This window comes from Gossypium hirsutum, chromosome A06 (genome assembly GCF_007990345.1).
Source record: "Gossypium hirsutum isolate 1008001.06 chromosome A06, Gossypium_hirsutum_v2.1, whole genome shotgun sequence".
NCBI classification, from domain to species: Eukaryota; Viridiplantae; Streptophyta; class Magnoliopsida; order Malvales; family Malvaceae; genus Gossypium; species Gossypium hirsutum.
In genome coordinates, this window is record NC_053429.1 from 17670167 (window position 1) to 17692744 (window position 22578).

Sequence of the window (22578 nt, forward strand, 5' to 3'; positions counted from 1 at the left end):
TCCGTACTATATATAAGTATCTCTTTCATCGTCACCGTATGCTGTGGTCGAGAAAGCCCCTTGTCAGAGTCATTGGAAGTTCATATTTCCTTTTATATTAGGAGATTTCTAGTGCAATATCCTATTTCCGCATATTTACAGTTCTTTTCGAAGGAGGTCAATAGGAGGTAATAAATAAGGGCTTTTTTCCCCATGCTAATCCCCATATCTGACTAGCAAGAAGTTGATTATGGCAGATTTATAGTAGGCTTCTCCCGATTGTGAGTGAAAAAGAAAAGAGATAAGCACTGATGGGGGAATACTCTAATGGGCTTAGGGAATAATACTTTAGTATGCTTTACTTTTAGCACTCCTAGAATAGGCTGCTTTGGAGGAAGACTCTATGTAATATGCCCCTCCCCTAATATGCTTTCCTTCTTTTTGATATAGCAGGTGGCTTTCCTAATATTGAAAAAGTAATAAGAATGAAAAATGAAAAGGTCTTCTGATAATGAAATGAATACCCCCCACACTTAAGATGTACATTGTCCTCAATGTACAAAGATAGATATTTTGACAAATGTAAGTGTAAGTTCATAAGATAGGGAGAAAAGTGAAACTTCCTAAGTTAAAAATGGATGAAATTTCTGGATTAGAGAGAGCGAGTTGTTCGAAATAAAGTTGGAGGACAAACATTATTCTGAAGGACAAAAGGAGAATTGGGGGACTAATTTGATAGCAATCATAAAGATAAGCCGTGTTTAAAAACAAAAGAATCTTCAAAAATTAATAAAAGAAAAATGAAATAAGATAGATAATCTAATTTTTCAAGTGGCACGGCCGGTTCACACGCCCGTGTGGATCGTGTCCCGCCCGTGTTTGTTGCGAAGTGAGATGTCGTCACACGGCCTTCGGGCACGCCCGTGTGGCTACATGATCATGTTACACAACCGTGTGTGGTGTGGTTCGCTTTTCCCACGGTCGTGTAGCCTCTATGCACACCCGTGTTATTTTGACAGTATTGTCCATGGGTGCTAGACAAGGGCATGTCGCAAGCCCGTGTTCATTTGGCAGATTTGACCACGGCCAGGTCGCACACCCGTGGCCACTTATCACATCCCATTTTGGGAAAGATAACTTTTACCCTGTTTTCGCACGGTCGTATCATACGGCCGTGTTTCCGTCTGTCGTTATCACACGGCCTAAAGCACGGCCGTGTGATCGGCCGTGTGGAGTTGGGAACCTGTGCTCAAAGACTCTGTTAGTGACCTAGATGTTTAAAAATTGAAATTTAAATAATTTAAAACCGTTAGTACTCGGGTTGCCCCCGAGAAGTGCTTGTTTATAGTCTAAGCTCGACTGTTACCTTGTTGGTTTATTCAAGATGGTTTGTGGAGTCGTAGCTCCTCTCCATCGTCTTTAAAATTCTCACCATTATAAAGTTTGAGACGATGTCCATTTACTTTGAAAGTATCGTGTGATGGGTGACTTACCTCTATTGTGCCATATGGAAGAACAGATTGAATTACAAAAGGTCCTGACCATCGTGATTTAAGTTTCCCAGGAAACAATAAGTCTTAAGTTGTATAGTAGGACAAGATCTCCAACTTCAAATTGTTTTTGTTGTTTTAAACGAGTGTCATGGCGCCGCTTTGTTGCTTCCTTGTATAGGCGTGAGTTTTCATATGCATTGGCTCACCACTCATCAAGTTTGTTCAGCTGCATCAACCTGTTTTTTTCCTGCAAGTTTGGGATCAAGGTTTAGAAAATTAATAGCCCAAAAAGTTTTATGCTCTAGTTCGAATGGTAAATGACAACTTTTTCCATAAACAATTCTGTAAGGTGATGTCCCTATAGGGCTCTTAAAAGCAGTTTTATAAGCCCATAAGGCATCATCTACTTTCATTACCCAATCTTTTCTGTTTGATTCTACTATTTTTTCAAGGATCCCTTTGATTTCTCGGTTTGCCACTTCAACTTGTCCATTAGTTTGAGGATGGTATAGGGTGGCTGTTCTATGATGAACTTTGTATTTCTTAAGAGTTTTTTCAAATTGGGTATTACAAAAATGAGTGCCCCTATCACTGATAATTGCTTTAGGTGTTCCGAATCTCGAGACGAGTTTCTTAAGGAAACGTACTACCACTCTAGCATCATTAGTAGGTAGAGCTTGGGCTTCCACCCATTTGGACATATAATCAACTGCTACTAAGACGTATTTATTCCCAAATAAACTGAGGAATGGGCCCATGAAATCGATACCCCAAACGTCAAATATTTCACATGAAAGCATAAAGTTTTAAGGCATTTCATCACGTTTAGATATGTTACCTATCCGTTGGCATTTGTCACATGAAGTAACGTACCTATTAGAATCTTTGAATAACGAGGGCCAATAAAAACCTGATTCAAGTATTTTATGTGTGGTCTTAGTTCCACTATAGTGTCCTCCAGTTGGCCCTGAGTGGCAATATTCCAATATTTTTGATGTTTCTGATCTTGTAACACATCTTCTAATGACTTGATCTACACATCTACGAAAAAGAAAAGGGTCGTCCCAAAAGTAGTTTTCCACATCATTAAAGAATCGCTTTTTTTGCTGGTGTGTTAACCCTTTGGGGATAATGTTAGCGGCTAAAAAATTCACGATGTCTGCAAACCAAGGTACCTCGGAGTCAGATATAGTGAAAAATTGTTCTTCAAGAAACGAATCATTTATTTCAACTTCATCTAGTTCTTTGGTATTGGAGTTCTCAAGCCTGGACAGATGATCAGCCGCGAGATTTTTAGCTCCTTTCTTATCCTAAAATTCCAAGTCAAATTCCTGCAATAGGGGAATCCATCGAATGAGTCGAGGTTTTGCATCAGTTTTAGTTAAAAGGTAGCGAAGGGCGGAATGGTCAGTGTAAACAACAACTTTAGATAATATGAGATATGATCGAAATTTATCAAATGCAAAAACCATAGCTATCAATTCTTTTTCCATAGTAGTATAATTCTCTTGTGCAGCTGTCAAAGTTTTGCTAGCATAATAGATAGGTTGAAAATGCTTGTCTCTTCGCTGTCCCAATACTGCACCTACTGCAAAATCACTCGCATCACACATTAATTCAAATGGTAAGTTCCAATCAGGTGCAATTATGATTGGAGCATTAATTAATTTATACTTTAAAGTATTAAATGCTTCTAAACACTCCTGATTGAAATTAAAAGGTTTCTTTTTCTAGCAATTTAGTCAAAGGCTTAGCTATTTTAGAAAAATCCTTAATAAATCTTCTATAAAAACCATCATGTCCTAAAAAGCTTCTAATAGCCTTAACCGAACTAGGAGCGGGTAATTTTTCGATTGTTTCTGCTTTAGATTTGTCCACTTCAATCCCTTTACTAGAAATTTTATGCCCTAATACAATACCTTCTTGAACCATGAAGTGACATTTCTCCAAGTTAAGCACAGGGTTTGTTTCCTCACATCTTATTAAAACTCATTTTAAGTTTTTAAGGCAGAGATGGAAAGAGTTACCGAATATCGAGAAATCATCCATAAATACTTTCATGATATCTTCCATGAGTTCGTCAAAGATGGCCATCATACAGCGCTGAAAAGTGGCAGAAGCATTGCATAATCCAAAAGGCATTCTACGATAAGCGAACGTACCATATGGGCATGTGAATGTCATCTTTTCTTGATCTTCAGGAGCTATTGGGATTTGGAAGTAGCCAGAGAGTCCGTCTAAAAAGCAGTAGTACATGTGCCCGGATAATCTTTCCGACAATTAGTTAATGAATGGTAAAGTGAAGTGATCTTTTCTTGTGGCATCATTTAGTTTCCTGTAGTCAATGCAAACTCTCCATTCTGTGACTGTCCTTGTTGGGATTAATTCATTCTTCTCGTTAGTCACAACCGTCATGCCTCCTTTCTTAGGGACAACCTGTACTGGACTTACCCAAGAACTGTCAGAAATAAGATAAATAATTCCAGCATCTAGAAGTTTAATTTCCTCATCTTTAACAACTTCCTTCATGTTGGGGTCTAGTCGTATTTGAGCTTGCACACATGGTTTGTATTCATCTTCGATCAAAATTTTATGGGTTAAAAAAGAAGGGCTAATTCCTTTAATGTCAGAAATTTTCCAAGCTATGGCCTTTTTATGTTCTTTTAATACTTGGATTAATTCCTCTTTCTCCTTGGGTTGCAAGTTAGAAGCAATAATAACTGGTAAAGTACAATTATTTCCAAGGAATGCGTATTCCAAGTGGTTTGGTAATTGTTTAAGTTCCAATTTGGGAGGCTCTTCAATAGAGGGTTTTTGCTTAAGTTCATCGTTTATCTTAATGCCCTCATATTCTACTTGTCTTGAAGAATGCTCATTAGGTTCATCATCTGTCTTCTCTTCTTGAGCTAGATACAGTTTCGTTGTGTCCTTCTGTATAATTTCATGAAAAGAGTCTTGAGTAGTATGATCAATAGAGTCAATAAAATAACATGAATCATCCTGTTCCCTAGAAAACCTCATAGCATCATAAATTTTAAAGATAATCTCCTCGTCACCTACTCTAAGTACCAATTTACCATCACCTACATCGATTACAGCCCTAGCATTGGCTAAAAATGGGAGCCCTAAAATTAAGGGCACTTCCACATCTTCGTCCATGTCAAGCACAACAAAGTCAACAGGAAATATGAATTTATCTATTTTCACAAGTACGTCTTCTATAATACCCCTAAGATGTTTAACAGATCTATCGACTAATTGAATACTCATCTTAGTGGGTTTAGGTTCCCCAAGAGCAAGTTGTTTGAACATTTTATTTGGCATCAAATTAATGCTAGCGCCTAAATCAGCTAGTGTTTTCTCAACATTCAGACTACCAATTAAACAAGGGATAGTAAAACTTCCTGGATCTTTCAGTTTGGTTGGAAGTTTGTTTTGGAGTATGGCTGAGCACTCCTCGTTGAGTTCTACTGTAGATAAGTCCTCGAACTTCCTTTTATTTGTTAGAATCTCCTTCAAAAATTTTGAGTATGTAGGCATCTGCAAGATGGCCTCAGCAAAAGGTAAGTTGATATGCAATTGCTTAAAAAGTTCAAGAAACTTACTGAATTGTGCATCAATGCGGTCTTTTTTCAATTTTTCTAGGTATAGAACTGGTGGTTTATATTCCTTCGGCACTGGTTTGTCACTATTTTCGAGTTTTTCTTCCCCTCTTTCGCTTATCACGGCTTCTTGCGTTAGCTTCTTTTCAGATTCTGCTAACACTTTCCCATTCTTTAGTGTAATTGCTTTTACATGCTCTTTTGATTTGGTGTTACTAGGTAAACTTCCTAGTGGTCTTTCTGAAATTAGTTTGGATTGCTGGCCTATTTGAGTTTTGAGCCCTTGGATCGACGCTTGTTGATTTTTAAGTGCTGTCTCAGTGTTCTAGAAACGAGTTTCTAACACCGAGATAAATTTAGACGGCATCTCTTCAAGGTTCGGTTTCTTTTCCTGTTGATAGGGTGGTTGTTGAAAACCCTGAGGATGTTGGGGTCTTTGATTTCCTTGACCGCCCTATGAGAAATTGGGATGGTTCCTCCAACCTGCATTATAAGTGTTATTATATGGGTTATTTTGGGATCTAGAGTTATTGTTACCCATATATTGGACTTGTTCCTCCTCGATGCTAGGGTTGAAGGGTTGATACTCTGTGCATGCTCCTCCTCCATTCGTCTTGCACCTCATTGCTGGATGTACTTGAGTAGAACCAAGTAAACCATCAATCTTTTTATTTAGAAGTTCTACCTGGTTTGACAGCATAGTAACCGACTCGACGTTATAAACGCCTGCTGTTTTAGTTGGCTTAGTCCTCATGACTTGCCATTGATAGTTATTCAGTAACATCTCTTCAATAAATTCATAAGCCTCTTCAGGTGTTTTGTTGTTGATGGTTCCCCCGGCTGCTACATCAATCATTTGCCTTGTCGAGGGGTTCACACTATTGTAAAATGTTTGAACTTGCAACCATAGAGGTAGTCCATGGTGAGGACACCTTCGCAGTAGGTCCTTATATCTCTCCCATGCATCGTAAAGAGTTTCTAAGCCCATCTGCACAAACGAAGAGATATTATTACGTAATTTGGCTATTTTAGCCAGCGGGAAATATTTTAATAGAAATTTTTCAGTCATTTTTTCCCAAGTAGTAACTGACCCTCGTGGTAACGAGTTCAACCACTATTTAGCTGATTTCAACCACTGTTTAGCTTTGTTCCTCAATGAAAAAGGGAATAACTGAAGATGAATGGCATCATCAAAAACGCCATTAATTTTAAATCTATCGCAGAATTCCAGGAAATTTGCCAAGTGAGTGTTTGGATCCTCATCTTGCAAACCATCAAACTGAAAAAATTGTTGCATCATTTGAATAGTGTTAGGTTTTAGTTCAAAATTATTTCCAGCAAGAACAGGCCTAACTATACTTGACTCAGTTCCTGTTAAAGTAGGTTTAGCATAATCATACATAGTATGAGGAGCAGAATTTTGATTTGCTAGTTCAACGGGTATCGCAGGAGGTAGCTGATTGTCTTAGTTTTCAGCCATCTCCTTGGTTGGGGTTTGAATATCATTCTCTTGCTCGTTCTCTATGTATCTTAAGCTTCGCTTTATTTCTCTTTGGTTTCTGCGAACCGTGCGATCGATTTCTTTATCAAAAAGTAGTGGTCCTGACGGGTTTCTTCTAATCATAAACTATTAAAACCTGCCAAGATAAAGAAAAAGTAAATTAATAAATAATAATAAAAATAAAATAGAATTGACTTGCAAGAAAAATAAATGGCTAAAGTAATAAAAATTGAGTGTTCCTAATATCTTAGTTCCCCGGCAACGGCGCCAAAAACTTGATCGCGATTTTCGTAACAGGTAAGTTTTATATATTTATAATTAATCGTTCTTGTAACTAACTATTATCACGATGTAGGCAAGTGTACCTATCGAACAGTAGTATAGTTTTAGCAAGACCAGATTGTCAAACCCAAACGAACTTAAAGTACTAGTAATGATTGTCTTTTTATTATCTAGCCTAAGAATAAGGGGGTTTTGTTTTGACTAACAAATTATCTAAACTAAGAATTAACAGAAAATAGAATTGGGGAATTACTTGTGGAAAAATGATTGAATTAAGACAATACCTAAAGAAGAATCCACCTAGACTTCTCTTGTTATTTTGACTCCGAATCGGACGATTTATTCATTTAACTTGTTCCGTAGAGATCCCTAAGTTATGTTATTATCCCTATTCAAGACTAATAACGTCTAATCCCTAGATTGAATAATTGATACTTTTCTCTAATTAACACCCTAGGGTTGCATTAACTCAATCTATGGATCCCCTTATTAGGTTTCACCCTAATCCGGTAAAATCTTGTCACCCTATCATTAGGTGCGCAATCAACTCCGCTTAATTATGACAAATGTACTCTTAGACAGGGTCTATTCCTCCTCTGAATAAGAGCTTATCTTGAATCAGTATCCTGGGATATCAAAACAAGAATTAAGAACACATAATTAAGAACAAGTTAAATATTTATCACACAATTCAGAAAATAATAACAAGATTCGTCTTAGGTTTCATTCCCTTTAGATATTTAGGGGATTTAGTTCATAACTAAAAAATAAAACATCTCAAAAGAATAATGAATACAAAACATAAAGGAAACTCAAAACTCCTGAAGGGAAATTGAGGGGAGATCTTCAGTCTTGATGGTGAATCCGGCTTTTGAGATAGATCAATCAGCTTCCCTTGAGCAGTTACCTGCCTCCTTTTCTCTCTTTTCCCTTTCCTCTTCCTTTAGGGTGTATTTATAGGCTTTAGAATGCCTAAAATCCCTCAAAATTAGCCTTTTCCAAATTTGACTCAACTTGGGCTCGGCAGGTACACACCTGTGTGACACGCCCGTGTGCGATTACTTCAGGCCATGTGAGTCGTGCTTCGATTCTGCCAAATTGACACGGCCGTGTAGTCTACTCGTATAAGGAAGTCTAGGCCGTGTTGATTTCGTACGTTGGCCCATTTTCTCCGTTTTTGGCCCGTTTCTCGTTCCTTTCGCTCTCCTATGCTCACCTAAGTATAAAACAAGAAATTAAGGCATTAGGAGCATTGAATTCACCAATTCTAAGGAAAAATCATCCACAAAATGTGTTAAGCATGGGGTAAAAATATGTATAAATTACGGTTTATCAACGAGCAAGATTCAACGAAGTTACGATACCGAAAGTCTCGTACGAACCTTAGGCATAGTATAGGATACAAATATCATGACATTAGGTTACCGAGATGTGATTACATGTAAGACCATGTTTGGGACATTGGCATTGTATTGTGATTACGTGTAAGACCATGTCTGGGACATTGGCATCGTTAATCGATTTCGTGTAAGACCCTGTCTGGGACAGTGGCATCGATATGTGATAACATGTAAGACCATATCTGGGATATGGCATTGTACAAGCTATATGTGATTGCCGAGTATACTTAAGGATTCTGAATGGTTCAACAGGCAAAGTCAAGTCGAGAAAGAATGTGTGAATGAGTTTAGTGACTCAGGTACGTACGAGATTCATTCGAGTATTGAAAAGGGAAGAATTTGATGAATTCAATTATGATATTGAATATGTGTACGATGAGAAAGGTTTGTGAACTTGTATATGTTTAGCTATGCTTAGCATATTTGAATTGATATGCAAATATTCATATGATGACTTTATTTGTATATGGCTTACTAAGCTTTTAAAGCTTACTTTGTGTGTTCTTTCCCTATTTATAGATTATCAAAGCTAGCTCGGACTCGAGGATCGTCGAGAAATGTCATCACACTATTGATCATCTTGTTGGTACTTTTGAAGCTTTGTAAATATGGTATATGGCATGTATAGGCTAGTAGTTTGATGATAAGTTTTGAGATATGATATTAGCCATTTGTATTGGTTTGTGAAATGATGTGAATGTTGGTGTGTATGGCCATTCAAGTTGGCTTGAATTAGGTGTTTGGTAAGTAATTCATGATGTATAAGTTGTCATATGTTTTAGTTTGTTTGGTATGGTTATATGGTTGCTCAATTAACTAGTTGTCATTTGGTGAGTTAATGCTTGAATGATGATATGTTGTGGCTTGGTTTTGAGATGATGAAATGGTATGATTTGAAGCATGAAATAGATGATAAGATGATGAGGAAATTCATTTAGAAATTAAGTAAGTTTGATGATTTTGGCATATTGATTTGGTATGTTTTGGTTATATATTTGAGTAGTTAAGAGAATGGTTTATAAATGGCATCAAATGTGTGTGAATTGGCTTGTTTTGGCTGCCTATAAATGTATTGAAATGGTACCATATTGGTTGCTAGGTGTGCTTGAGTAAAGGGCGGCAAATTGGCTTTGCAAATAGCCTATTTTTGTCCACATGGGTAGAGATATAGGCGTGTGTCTCAGCCGTGTGCGACACACAGTTATGCTACATGGCCATGTGTCTCTTGGTGTACCCTTTTGGATTAAGTCAGTATACCCTACAGATTTGACACGGCCTAGACGCACGGTCTGGCGCATGGGCGTGTAGCTGACCATATGACCCAAGTTAGTAACCCCTCCAGTTTTCCCAGTTCACATGGGCGTGTGACCTGTGAATGATTGAAAATTTTATAAGTTTCCCAAAGTTTGCAAATGTTATCAGTTTAGTTGCGAACCTCTTCTAAGCATGTTTTAAGGCCTCGTAGAGCCTTATAAGGGACAATGTGAATGTGTTGGATGGGTTATATATATAAATGCATAAATGCACGTGAATGATGTGTATTGATTAGTAATGCCTCATAACCCTATTCCGGTGTTGGATACGGGTTAAGGGTGTTACAATCATGAACATATGCTTCAAACATACATTCATATTTTTCAGCCATATTTAACGTCATATAAGTTGAATTCCATCTAATAGGAAAATCTAGACATAAATAAGTCTTAGTTCCTACCATTTCTTCTTCTACCCAATGGTTGAATTTAGACAACCATGATGATGATGCTTTAATATATCTCACAGTTCTTCTAACTCGACCCATAGATATAGAATCGTCTTTAACCCCTTTTTGAACAATGAGATTAATAATGCGTGTCACACATATCATATGTATATATTTTGTAACACCCCTAACTTAAATCCATCATCGGAATAGGGTTACAGAGTATTACCAAAGTTCACAATTTAAATGGATAGAAAATTCAAACATTTCATAACATATAGCATTCATGTCAGAAGCCAATCATAATCATGCATATTGTCTCTAATACGAGCCCTTGAAGCCCAAAATACACCTTAGAAACAAATCAGGACTAAATCAGAAATTTAGAGAATTTTCAGAAACTTATAAAATTTTCAAAACTGCAGGGGTAACACGGCCAAGATACACGCCCGTGTCTTAGGCCATGTAGGCATTCGAAATAGGGACACACGGCCGTGTCCCAGCCCGTGTAACTTATTGACTTGGGTCACACAGCCAAGCCACACGCCTATGTGCTAGGCCGTGTGAGCATGCTGACTTGCATTCTTTAAAAGATACAGGGGACACACTACTGTATCACCTAGCCATGTGTCACACATGGCTAAGACACATGCCCGTGTGGACAAAAATAGGTCATTTTCCAAGCCACATTTCTCACCCAATTTCGTACCAACCTAAACACAACAATTTGCATATAACCAAGACACAAATAGGCATCCAAAACCAGCCAAAATCAAGCTTAAAACATGTAATATCATCACAGAAAACCAATATGCCCTTAGGCACCTCAAATGACAACTTATAATATGAACATTCATATATTCAGTATATCCAAATGTATAGCTCACTTATATGCATATTTGCATCCAAAATTTATTAAGAAAATTTACATCATTTCTTACCAAATTACTTACCTTCCAAAACATATCATTTGATGCCAAATTGTATTTCACATACCAACATATTTAACTTATATGCCTTACATATCAAGACACCAATTCATGATCAATTCTTCACATTCCAAAACACATATATGAAATGCACATTAGGCTACCTTTTTACCACTCTTCATTCAATCATAAACCAAACCACAAATCAACCATAATAAGCAAAATATGCACATATCCAAAATTCCATTACACAAACCAAACAAGTGGCTAATCTCAACAAAACACATATAAGCCAACATTGACCAAATTAACCTATACATGCATTATAACTGAAATTAAACAATCGAATGTACCAAAAGAGCCGATGGATAGTGTGATTTAGCTCTGACAAGCTTCCAACACAAACGAACTTCTGAATCACTAAAAACACAGAAAATAACATAGAGTAAGCATTTAAGCTTAGTAAGTTCGATAACATATAATTTAACTTACCACTTAGTCACATTTAAGGTAAGCATACAAAGCATACCCAAACTCAATTTGGCCAAAAGCCTAAACACATATCCTCATCAACCATGTTAGTCATGTATTTCATATAAATATAAAGAAACATATATGAGCTCAACAATAATCAAACTTCCATGTACATATAATTTCCACATCATGTATCTATTTATCATGTACAAATCATTTTCATATATCTCATGTAAATACCTGTAGTAGTTCGTATTGAACTCATGTAATATTGTAACAAAAAAATGTTCGTTGAACCATTTAGAATATAGTTGGATATGTGGGTAGCACACACAAAGTGTACTAAACTGTAATCAATCAATTCTTGTGCATGTATGCTCATACGAACTCAGAATTGGTATGCTCTTACGAGCTGTAATCGATAAGCTCCTCGAAGATAATTAATGGAAAGCTCCTCCGAGCTGAATAATGGTAAGCTCATGTGAGCTGATTATTAGTAAGCTCATACGATCTAAAATCGGTAACCCTAATGACATGTCATTTGTATCCTATAAATTCCTGCGATTCAAACGAGGCTCGGTAATCATCGTACGTCGTCAGATATGCGATCGATATTCATATTTGATGATAATGCAAATAACATACATCTAATTCAATCAAATCATATAATTACATATTTTAATTACACGAACTTACCTCGACGAGTGTACGTAGATACTAAGGCGACTAATTCAATATTTTTCCTTTGCCCCGATCTAACTCCGTACGAAGTCTAACTGGATCTACAGGAATGAATTTAACTCAATTCAATATAATTCATATTCAATTTAGTCCAACACACATTTTTTGGAAAAATTATCATTTTTCCTCTATACTTTTAATTCTTTGTAGTTTAGTCCCTAGGCTTAGAAAATGAAATTCATTCAATTTTATCCCTCCCCAAGCCTACCTAAATTACAAACATATTTATAGCAGCCCATATATTTTACAAATTCATAATTTTACCACACAATTTATTACATTTTTCGATTTAATCCCTAATTGATAATTTCATCAAAAATTCCTTTACTAAAGTTGCTTATCTAACAAAAACCATTCATTTTCTACCATTAAACTTCAAAATCCTAACATTTTCATCAATGGAAAAACTCAAATACTTTAACAGTTTCGCAAATTAGTCCCCAGGAGAACCAAATTAAGTTACAACGATCCAGGAAACATAGAAATTATAAAAAACGAGACAAAACACATACCTAATTGAAGGAAATAGAGTTGCCGAATGTTTTGAAGCTTCCATGGCTATCTTCTCTTTTAATTTTGATTCCAAGATAATAATGGAAGATGATGATTGATTTTATTTTAATTTTACTTATCATTTATTTATTAATTACTTAATTAACCTTTATAATCTTTAATAATTACACACAAATTGCCAAGTCATTATCATCCACTAATATACTAATGGTCTAATTACCATATAAGGACCTCCACTTTAAAGTTCTATACCTATTTAATACTTTTAACTATTAGAACTCAACTTTTGCACTTTAGGCGATTTAGTCATTTTTATCAAATTAAGCATGTAAACAATAAAATTTTTTAACAAAATTTTTATACGAAAATACTATCATGCTGTAGACCGTAAAATAATAATAAAATAATTTTTCCAAATTCAGATTTGTGGTCCCGAAACCACTGTTCCGATTTCACTGAAAACAGGTTGTTACATATTTACCATTCGCAACACAAGCTTTTCGATGAACAAACTTCTTTCTCAAATAATCAATTGCAACATTGTTAGAAGATGGACTATCAATAGTAATAGGGAAGACCTTTTCAATCCCCCAATCCTGAAGACATTTCTCAAAAGCTTGACCAATGCTCTCACCTTTTTGAGCAGAACTTGGGCAAAAGTTTATAATTCTCTTTTGTAACCTCCACTCATCATCTATCCAATGAGCTATTAGAACCATGTGAGGTATCCTTTGTAGTGAAGTCCAAGTGTTTGTTGTCAAACAAATTCTGCTTGTCTCTTCTTGAAAAGATTACTTTAATACTTTCTTCATGGAATTAAACAAATCAAGACAACCCTTTCTAATTTTCCAAAGAGATGGAAGAAGAAACCTTGGGCATGCTATAGAAATAAAGAACTTAAAACCCCTTTCCACAAATTTAAAAGGCAATTCATCCACAATAATACTATGAATCAGTGCATTTCTAATATCATTTTGATTAAACACCCAAGTTGAAAAATATACATTTTCTTGGCTAGACTTTGCAAATCCAAGTTCTGCTTGCTTCAGATCAAATGTAGCAGCCCGTTTTTAGTGGTGTCAGAAACAGTGGTTTCAAGACCATGACTCTGACAAGTGAGTTATTATTTGAACATTTATTTAATGTTTATAGGGTTAATTTTATGTATTATTAAATTTTTGTTAAGAAATTTTGAAGTTTAAATGGTTAATTAGGTAAAAAGGACTAAATCATAAAAGTTGCAAAAGTGGATTTTTATTAGTTAAAAGGGCTAAATGGAATGGAAAGGAAAGCTAATTAAATTAGATGGTAATTATACCATAATTAAGTTAGTGGATAGTTATGGAAGAGTTTTAATTGAAATTTTTAATTAATAATAAGGGCAATATGGTAAATTAGTAAATAAACATAAAATTAATTAAGTTAAAATAATCATCTTCCCCATTTGGTTGTTTCACAACTGATTCTACCATGGATTCCTAAGCTAGGTTTCAGTCAAGCTTTATTTCACATTGCATGGTATGTATTCAAGCCCCATTTTTAATGATTTTTATGTTTTTAAGCTCGTTTTATCTTAAACTACTTAGCCTAGGGGTTAATTTCCAAATCTATTAAAGGTTGAGGGACTTTTTATAGTTGCGTTTGAATGTTTTTTGAAGTTAAATGATAGATTATTAATCTTGGTTGTTAAACAAACTTGTTTTGTTAAGTGGTTTTTGGTGAATTTAGGGTTTAATTACTTATTCATGAAAATAGTAAAATTTCGTGGTAATATTATGAAATTATGATTTAAGTGGGTTGATATGACTCCCTAAGAAGTTTGGCTAGCATGTATGGAGGGCAAAAAAAAAGTTTTTTCACAAGTTTCGAGCTTAAGGACTAATTTGTGAAAAAGTTTCAATAGGAGGGGTAAATTCATAATGTTATGATAATGTGAATTATTGATTGAATTGAGTGCTTGAATTCATTTGAAGTACTTAATTGAATGAAACTATTTATTTAGATTAAGATAAACAACAATCAGACTTAAATCGAGGAAAGACGAAAGCTTTGGATTAGTCTCCAACTCTAATTCTACGACTGTAGTTATCGAAGTAAGTTCATATAAATTATAATCTTATTATTGATAGTTTGATTGATTATCGGTTATATTGAGTTAGTTATAAACTGACTTGAAAATGTATGTATATTGATTTTTTGAGTAATTTTCGAATAAATAATCACATTTGAACCTTAAGAATTCTTAGGATACGAATGACATGTTATTATGAATTTCTTGTTTTGGGTGCTAGTCTTGAATGTCCTACTGATGGCTAAGGTCCTACATTTGTTGTGGATTCTCTACAGCTTGTATGAGTAGCATCGTGTAGCTAACATTTTGACCCACAACTCATGCGGGCACTATTTAAAAGGAAAGTTTATAGTTATATGGAAAGGCACACTATGTGTGAGCATTTCTGAGTATCCAATGTAATTCTAGATGGTTCAATAGGTAAGCCAAGGTTAATGGCATGGCATGTGTTCAAATGGATAATTTTTCATAGTCCTATGAAAGGTAAATTTTGATGAATGCAAATGAATTGAAAGGAACTATATGATTATGTGATGAATGTTATGTTCATGAAGATTGATTTGTGAAATGGTTGATTTTTTATATGCATTATACATGAGCCTACTAATTTGTGAGTTTGGTGATGCTTATAAGATTGTATTAAACTTATGATTATGGTAAAGATGTTATGCACATTTTATAATTTGAGCTTAAGAGTTGTAAGTTATGTTTGAGTTTATACGAGCTCACTAAGTACTAGTTGCTTACATGGTTATTTTCCTTTGTTTCATAGATTATCGGAAGTTTGATCTGTTGGAAGCTTGTCGGAGATCTATCACACTATCCAACAACCACTTCGGTAGTTTTTAAGTTATTTTTTCCAAGGTTATAAATGGCATGTGTAGGACCTTTTTATAATGGTACTCCTTGAATGTGTTAATGATCAATTTGGTATGTATATGCTTTTGGAGTCTATATTTTGTTTAATGGACTTTTAATGCCTTAGTCAATTTATGTTCTTTGGTCACTTTAGGTACTTGTAATATATGGCCCTTTTGGTATGTTTGTAATGACAAGTGAATAGTTATAATTAATGTCATTAGGAAGCTAAAATGACTATGTTTTGTGCTTGATATGTGGCATTATAGCCTTGTTTTATTAAAGTTGTTTTGGTATAAATGTGGTGCCTTTGAATGGCATATTGGTTAGATGAAATAAGTTGTCTGAATTGACATATTCTTAAAACTCTTATTTGAAGATTTGTGGTTCGCATAAACAATAAAAGGAAACAAAGTTTATAATAAATAATATAAAAATAAATCAATAATAAAAGATAAAAGAAGCCATAACAAAGTTGAGCCATAAATAAATCAATAAATGTGTCCTTTTTTCAATAAACACCAAAAATTCATATCTATCATAGGCAAACTATGTAAACGAGAAAGAAATGACTATATCAAAAGTTATTAATAATTAAAAATTTTAAAAATGAATTAAAGGTGATAATTCATAAGAAGCAAAGGTTACAATACAATTATTTGTCAAAATTTTAGGATTTCTACATTTATTATTCATTTTTAATGTGCAAAATTATTGTAGAATTTAATATGATAAAAAAAGCCATTTATAATTCTAATAATATCTCCGCTTACAAGATAGTTTATAGGTATTTTGGTATTGCCAAGTAAATTACAAATTGCCAGATTAACAGGAAATTGCCTTTCTCTTTTAGTCAAGATCAATTCATGCATCTCTTATAATAATTAATAAGAAAAAAGGCTTTAAGCCAACTTGATTCAAGTAAGTTTAAAGTTGGATCTTTTACATTATGAAGCATCATCTAAAGTAAATAAATGATATGTAAATATAAAAAGGGTATGTCTACACGTAAAGTGCCAAACAAAAAAGAAGGATATTTAAACTGGTAAGTAAAAGTTGAAGTCTATGTGATGAGAATCTCAACATTTGTAAGCTTTAGCCAAATATATTTTCAAGCTATGGAAAAATAAATAAATAAACTCAAAAAACCATAGCAGAGACCTAATTGAAGGTGAGATTTCATATTGAAAAGTCAAGCTATATGTTATGATATGTTGCAAATTTCAATTCTCGTCTTCCTTGATGAAGTAGTTTGATATGAATAAAGGAACAGGTGGCTTGCTGAAAAAACAATGTAAAGGCAAAGAAAACATTGAAAACAATGAAGAGCTTTATGCCTAAAATTTTGACAATTATTGTTCGTTCTAAAAAGAAAAGGTTTTTAGATTATCTAATAGCAAAAATTGAAATATCATGAGAATCAAATAAAGAACTAAGGATAGAATAAAACCTTCCATGTTCTCAGCACAAAGCCATTACAGAACCAAACATAGTATGCCATTACAGAACCAAACGTGAAAACACTCACTCATTCACACGAAAAAGCCAAAAAAAATTGCAGCCTCACCTTAAACAATTGATGGTGGTTGTAGCCTGTGGGACTGTGGTCGTGGGACCAAACAAAAAGCCAAAAACGGGTAAACAATTGAAAGTAGGAGGCGTCAAGCCTGTGGAAGGAATCAAAGCTTTTGAGTAAAGGAGAAAGAGAATGAAATGGGGGATTTGGAATGACAAGAAGGAAAGTAAGACTAATAGGTTAAAAATCTTAATTTAAGATTTATCAAAACCACATAGTTTTTCCTTTTCTTATTTGGATTTTTAAATAACACAAATTATGTAATTCATATCCTAATTAAACCAAAAATTTTGATTTTTGATTCGATTTTATCCGAATAAATCGATTAACTAGAATAACTTGAACTATTTAATTCAAAATTTGAATTTTTTATCGAGTTTTTGGAATCGGATCGGATTTTGCTCACCCCTATCCATTAAGGTTACAAAACAGGAAAATGGGTGTCGTAATTAGGGATTAATACAATGGCTTGAAATCCAACATAAGTTTTGTATTCTTTGAAGCTAGTGTTAACAGCATCGTACTAAGCTAGTGTTAGCAACATTAGTCTGAAGCTAGTGTTAGCAATCTGAATATGCGAACTTGTATAAAAAAAATGGGTGTTGTGATCGGGAATTAATTCGATGACTGGAGATCCAACATATGTTTCTAATCGTTTGAAGCCAGTGTTAGCATATTCGAACTAAGCTAGTGTTAGCATCCCAGACCCGGAAATAGTTTTAGTGGCTTAATAATGTCAACATATGTAATCAGATCAGTGTTGTGTATCCCAATTCAATTTACTTTAGTTCTTCGAGTGAAAAACAGAAATGAAAATGATACTAAATGGAATGAATATTTTTGAAATGAATATATATGTATATGAATGAAATTTATATATGTGTTCCAAATTGAATATGATTTGTAACTATATATGATATGATGGATTATTATTTCACTATATGAATGCATTTTAAGCTTATGGCACATAATGGAACTAACCTATTTGATGTATTTTTGAAAGTATATGAATTTGCAAGATGCCAAAGGATTGCTATGTTTGTACCAATGCATTTTAATTTCTAAATTAGTGTAATGCCAAGTTAAGAAAACTTTCATATGGACTTACTAAGCATCCAAAATTTTTACCCATTGTCTCACTTTGCCTTGTATTTTCAGATTGTGAAACCAATCAAATCAACTTGAAGATCACACTATTCCATAATCGCCTCAATAGTCTTTTGGCTAATTTTAATCTTGGTTATGTGGCATGTATGTAGGGTTAATGTATGTTTTTACTTGAGATGATAGTGATTGGATCTATGGTTGATCCTTGAATATTAATTTGTTAATGTTTAAGCATATAAGTGAATGTTTGATAACATGTTCAGCTTTTGTTAAAGTTTGTGAATGGCCTAGTTGGAAATGAAATGGTTTGTTTGAGTTTTGAAAATGGTTATATGAAAATGAGTATATGATGGTAGTTTGCTAGTTGGCATAAGTTTCACTTGAATTGCAAATTTGGTGGTATTTGGCATGTACTAGGAGTCGTTAGGTTACTTTATAATATTAAGATGGTTTGAAACCTTAATTGTTAATAGACTTAAGTTGTAAATGACAATTGATATATATATGTACATGTATTTAGTTTATGAAGTGTTATGTGTGAATGATAAATGAAGATGTGAGCTTGAATGAAATTTGACTTGAGAAATGAGCAATTGGTAGTGTAACACCCCTAACCCGTTTTCGTCACCGGAGTAGGGTTACGAGGTATTACCGATCAATTCACAACACATGGCATACATTTATCAAACATAAATTATTCAATCTCATAAATCATTCAACACAATCACATTGTCCCTTATAAGGGCCTACGAGGCCCTAAACATGCTTTAGAAGTGGTTCAGGATAAAACCGATAACATATGAAATTTTTGGAAACTTAGAAAAATTTCAACCATACAGGGGTCACACGCCCGTGTGAATAGGCCGTGTGCCTCACACGGCTCCAGGCACGCCCGTGCCTTAAGGAATGTGGAAACAGGGCATACATATTGACTTGTATCACACGGCTGAAGACACGTCCGTGTGCCAAGCCGTGTGAAAACTAAAGGGTATACTGACTTATGCAACACTACCAAGTCACACGCCTGTGTGCTAGGCCGTGTGCTAATTAGGGGATATACTGACTTGTACCACACGGCCAGTCACACGCCCATGTGTGAGACTGTGTGGAGCATACTGACTTCAATTCAATTTCATCATCACGGGACATACGGCCTTGTAACAGGACCGTGTATCACATACAGCTGAGACACAAGCCCGTGTCCTTGCCCGTGTGGACAAAAATAGGTCATTTGCAAGGCGAATTTGCCACCCCAACTTCTATGTACCTACACAAGGAAAAATGGTACTATTTCATGATACAATTAGGCAGCCAAAATCATCAACCAAATGTACAACTCACACCATTATAATTTCATCTATTCCAATTCTCAAATTACTACCATTTACTTAGCCAAAACAATATCAAAATAATATGGTTCATTTACCATAATTCACATAACCATTTGAGCATCTATAAAATACCAAAACATAACAAAATAAGCCATCACTCATGGCTATATATGTACAAACCAAAACATATATATTTATAAGCCCTTTCTAATAGCCAAACACACATCAATATTAACATCATTTACAAGCCAAATCTCATGGCTATGATCACAACCAAACTACCACATCTAGTCTATACATGCCATATGCAAAAAATGTATAATCCAAAAGTACCAACTTAGCTGTTTGATAGTGTGATGATGTTCCCGACGAATCCCGGATCCGAGCTAGCCTTGATTCACTATAAAACATAGAAAAATAACACGAAATAAGCTTCATAGCTTAGTAAACTCGTATGATATAAACTTAACTAATCACAAATACATTATTCATCAATCTAAACATATTATCATGTGCTTTATGATTACTAACAAACCTTTCACCTGCTTAATCATAAGCTTATATACAAGTTTTATAACTTCTTCGATTTTAAGCTCATAATATGCATATACATACCTTTACCAATCCATAACAAGTTCATACATACACGGAATGCCGTTGAATACTCAATGCCTTGCACATTAAGTGTCATACTCGATATCTCGCACTCTAAGTGCCACACTCGATATCTCGCACACTGAGTGTCGGACATAGCCAAAGCTATCTCAAATCGCACACTAAGTGCCATATATAGCCGAAGTTATGTTGACTCGCACACTAAGTGCCACAAATAGTCGATTTGTCGTCGAACATAATTGTAGTCCCGTATATACAATTTACACAATATCAAAGCACTAAAAGCATAATTATTACAATGCTTAATACATACGAACTTACCTCGGAAGTTAGAACAGCGAATCGAGTCGATTAGTCGATAACTTTATCTTTTCCTCGATCCAAGTCTGTATTCTGTTTTTCTTGATCTAATTATATTCAAAATTAACTTATTCAATCATTTATTCATTCAAATTAATCCAAAACATACTTTAAAACACATTTATACTTTTTCCTCACAAATTTCACATTTTTTACAATTTAGTCCTTATTTTACAAAATCAAAAATTAATGAAATTCAAGACTAACCCATGCTAGCTGAATTACTATAGTGCCCCCTAGCAACCCATAATTTTCATTTATTCACACTTTTACCCACATAATTTTACTATTTCACAAATTAATCCTTTTTTGACATTTTTGTCAAAAATCACTTTACAAAACTAGTTTAAACAACTATTCAAAATCCATCATCAACCATCAAATTACTCAAGCATTCAAAAATGGCAACATGTTAGGTCTTTAACAATTTCGAAATCTAAGGTACGGGCTAAGTAGAATACGAAGCAACGATCTCAAAAATGTAAAAATCATTAAAAATCGAGCTAAAACCATACCTTAATCAACTAGGAAAGCTTGGCCGAATGAACCTAACAATGGCTTCTTCTTTCTTTTATTTTTTTCGGTGGATGAATTGAAGAAGAAAGATGGTGGCTTTTGTTGTTTTATTAATATTAACATTACTTATCAAATACCAAAATTAACCTTGAATTATAACATTTAAAATCACTTAAATAATATCCATAAAAGTCCAATAAAATTTAAATTGGTCTAATTATCATTTAAGGCCACCATAATTAACAATCAAAGCTATTTGACACCTTTAACTAATATAACATGCACTTTACATTTTACGTGATTTAGTCCTTTTTACCGAATTGAGCACTCAAACAGTAAAATCTCTTTACGAAACTTTCACACAATAATTCTATCATGCTGTAGACCTTATTAAAATAATAAAATAAATATTTTAACTTTGGATTTGTGGTTCTGAAACCACTGTTCTGATTTAACTCAAAAAAGGGCTGTTATAGGTATCTTGTAATGGTATTAGTAGTTTTGATGTGAAAATGGTGTCATTTGAAGCATATTGGATATTTGGATGATAATGTCTTTTAATGTCATGTTTGGAAAGTGTTTGGAATTGAATCTATGCAAGTGATGTGGTACATTGAACATTAAATGGTTTGTTGAATGTTTAGCTAAGTGAAATTAATGTTAAATGGCTTATTTTTGCATAAAGCAGGTTCCTCGTCTCAACGTTGATTTACCTTCATCGCAACATTGGCAAAAAGTTTGTAACGTCTCGATGTCAAGTGTTACGATGTCATGATGTGACATACTACTTTGACAATGTCACAATGTAGAGGAAGTCACATCACTACGTTGATCCTGTATTTTTTGAAGCTCGTACAAAGCTTGAAAAAGGTTTAAAATTGTACATATTGGCTTAAATGATTGAATTTAATGATATCTGACTTGATTTATCTGTTAAAATATATGTACCTATTCTGTTTGTACTGTATCATGTTGTATCTCAGTTCTAGTGATCGAGACGGGCGAGGGGTGTTACAATTCTTCCCCCAAGAATAGGGATATTCTAATTATACCCAATTCAATGGACCCACTAATCACACTGGTTACTTAAACATGCCATACATGTCCACTCAAATCTAGTTACTAGGTAGCTTTCTATATAAATCTTAAATAAGACTGCTAAATATTAAAATGTCACATATTTAAATGGCACAATAACTTATTTGACCCTCCAACTTTACAAAAAAGTCATTTTAACCCTTCATTTAGTTTTTCACCTCTTTTAGCCCTTAAACTTGCGTTGTTTGTCACATTACTCAAAATGAATGAAAAACTTCACATCTGTTAACAATTTCTGATGTGAAATAACATGAAAATGTAGTAATTAAATAGGTCCTGAATTATAGAAATAGAAACCGAAAATTTTGAGCTATTCGTCAATGGCTTTGGATTTTCATTTCCCTCTTGACGAATCCAAGTAGGCATTAGCTACGGATTAACATAAAATATATAACACTATCAATAATAAACCAATTCACATTCAATTATC

General features: G+C 34.2%; 1 non-coding gene across 1 annotated transcript; it reads left to right on the plus strand.

The window, feature by feature from the left end:
- The first annotated feature begins 5988 nt into the window (after nucleotides 1-5988).
- LOC121231269 (small nucleolar RNA R71) lies at nucleotides 5989-6094 on the plus strand. The gene has a single exon (XR_005929333.1). It is a non-coding gene; the product is annotated as a small nucleolar RNA R71 (small nucleolar RNA).
- Nucleotides 6095-22578: the final 16484 nt, after the last annotated feature.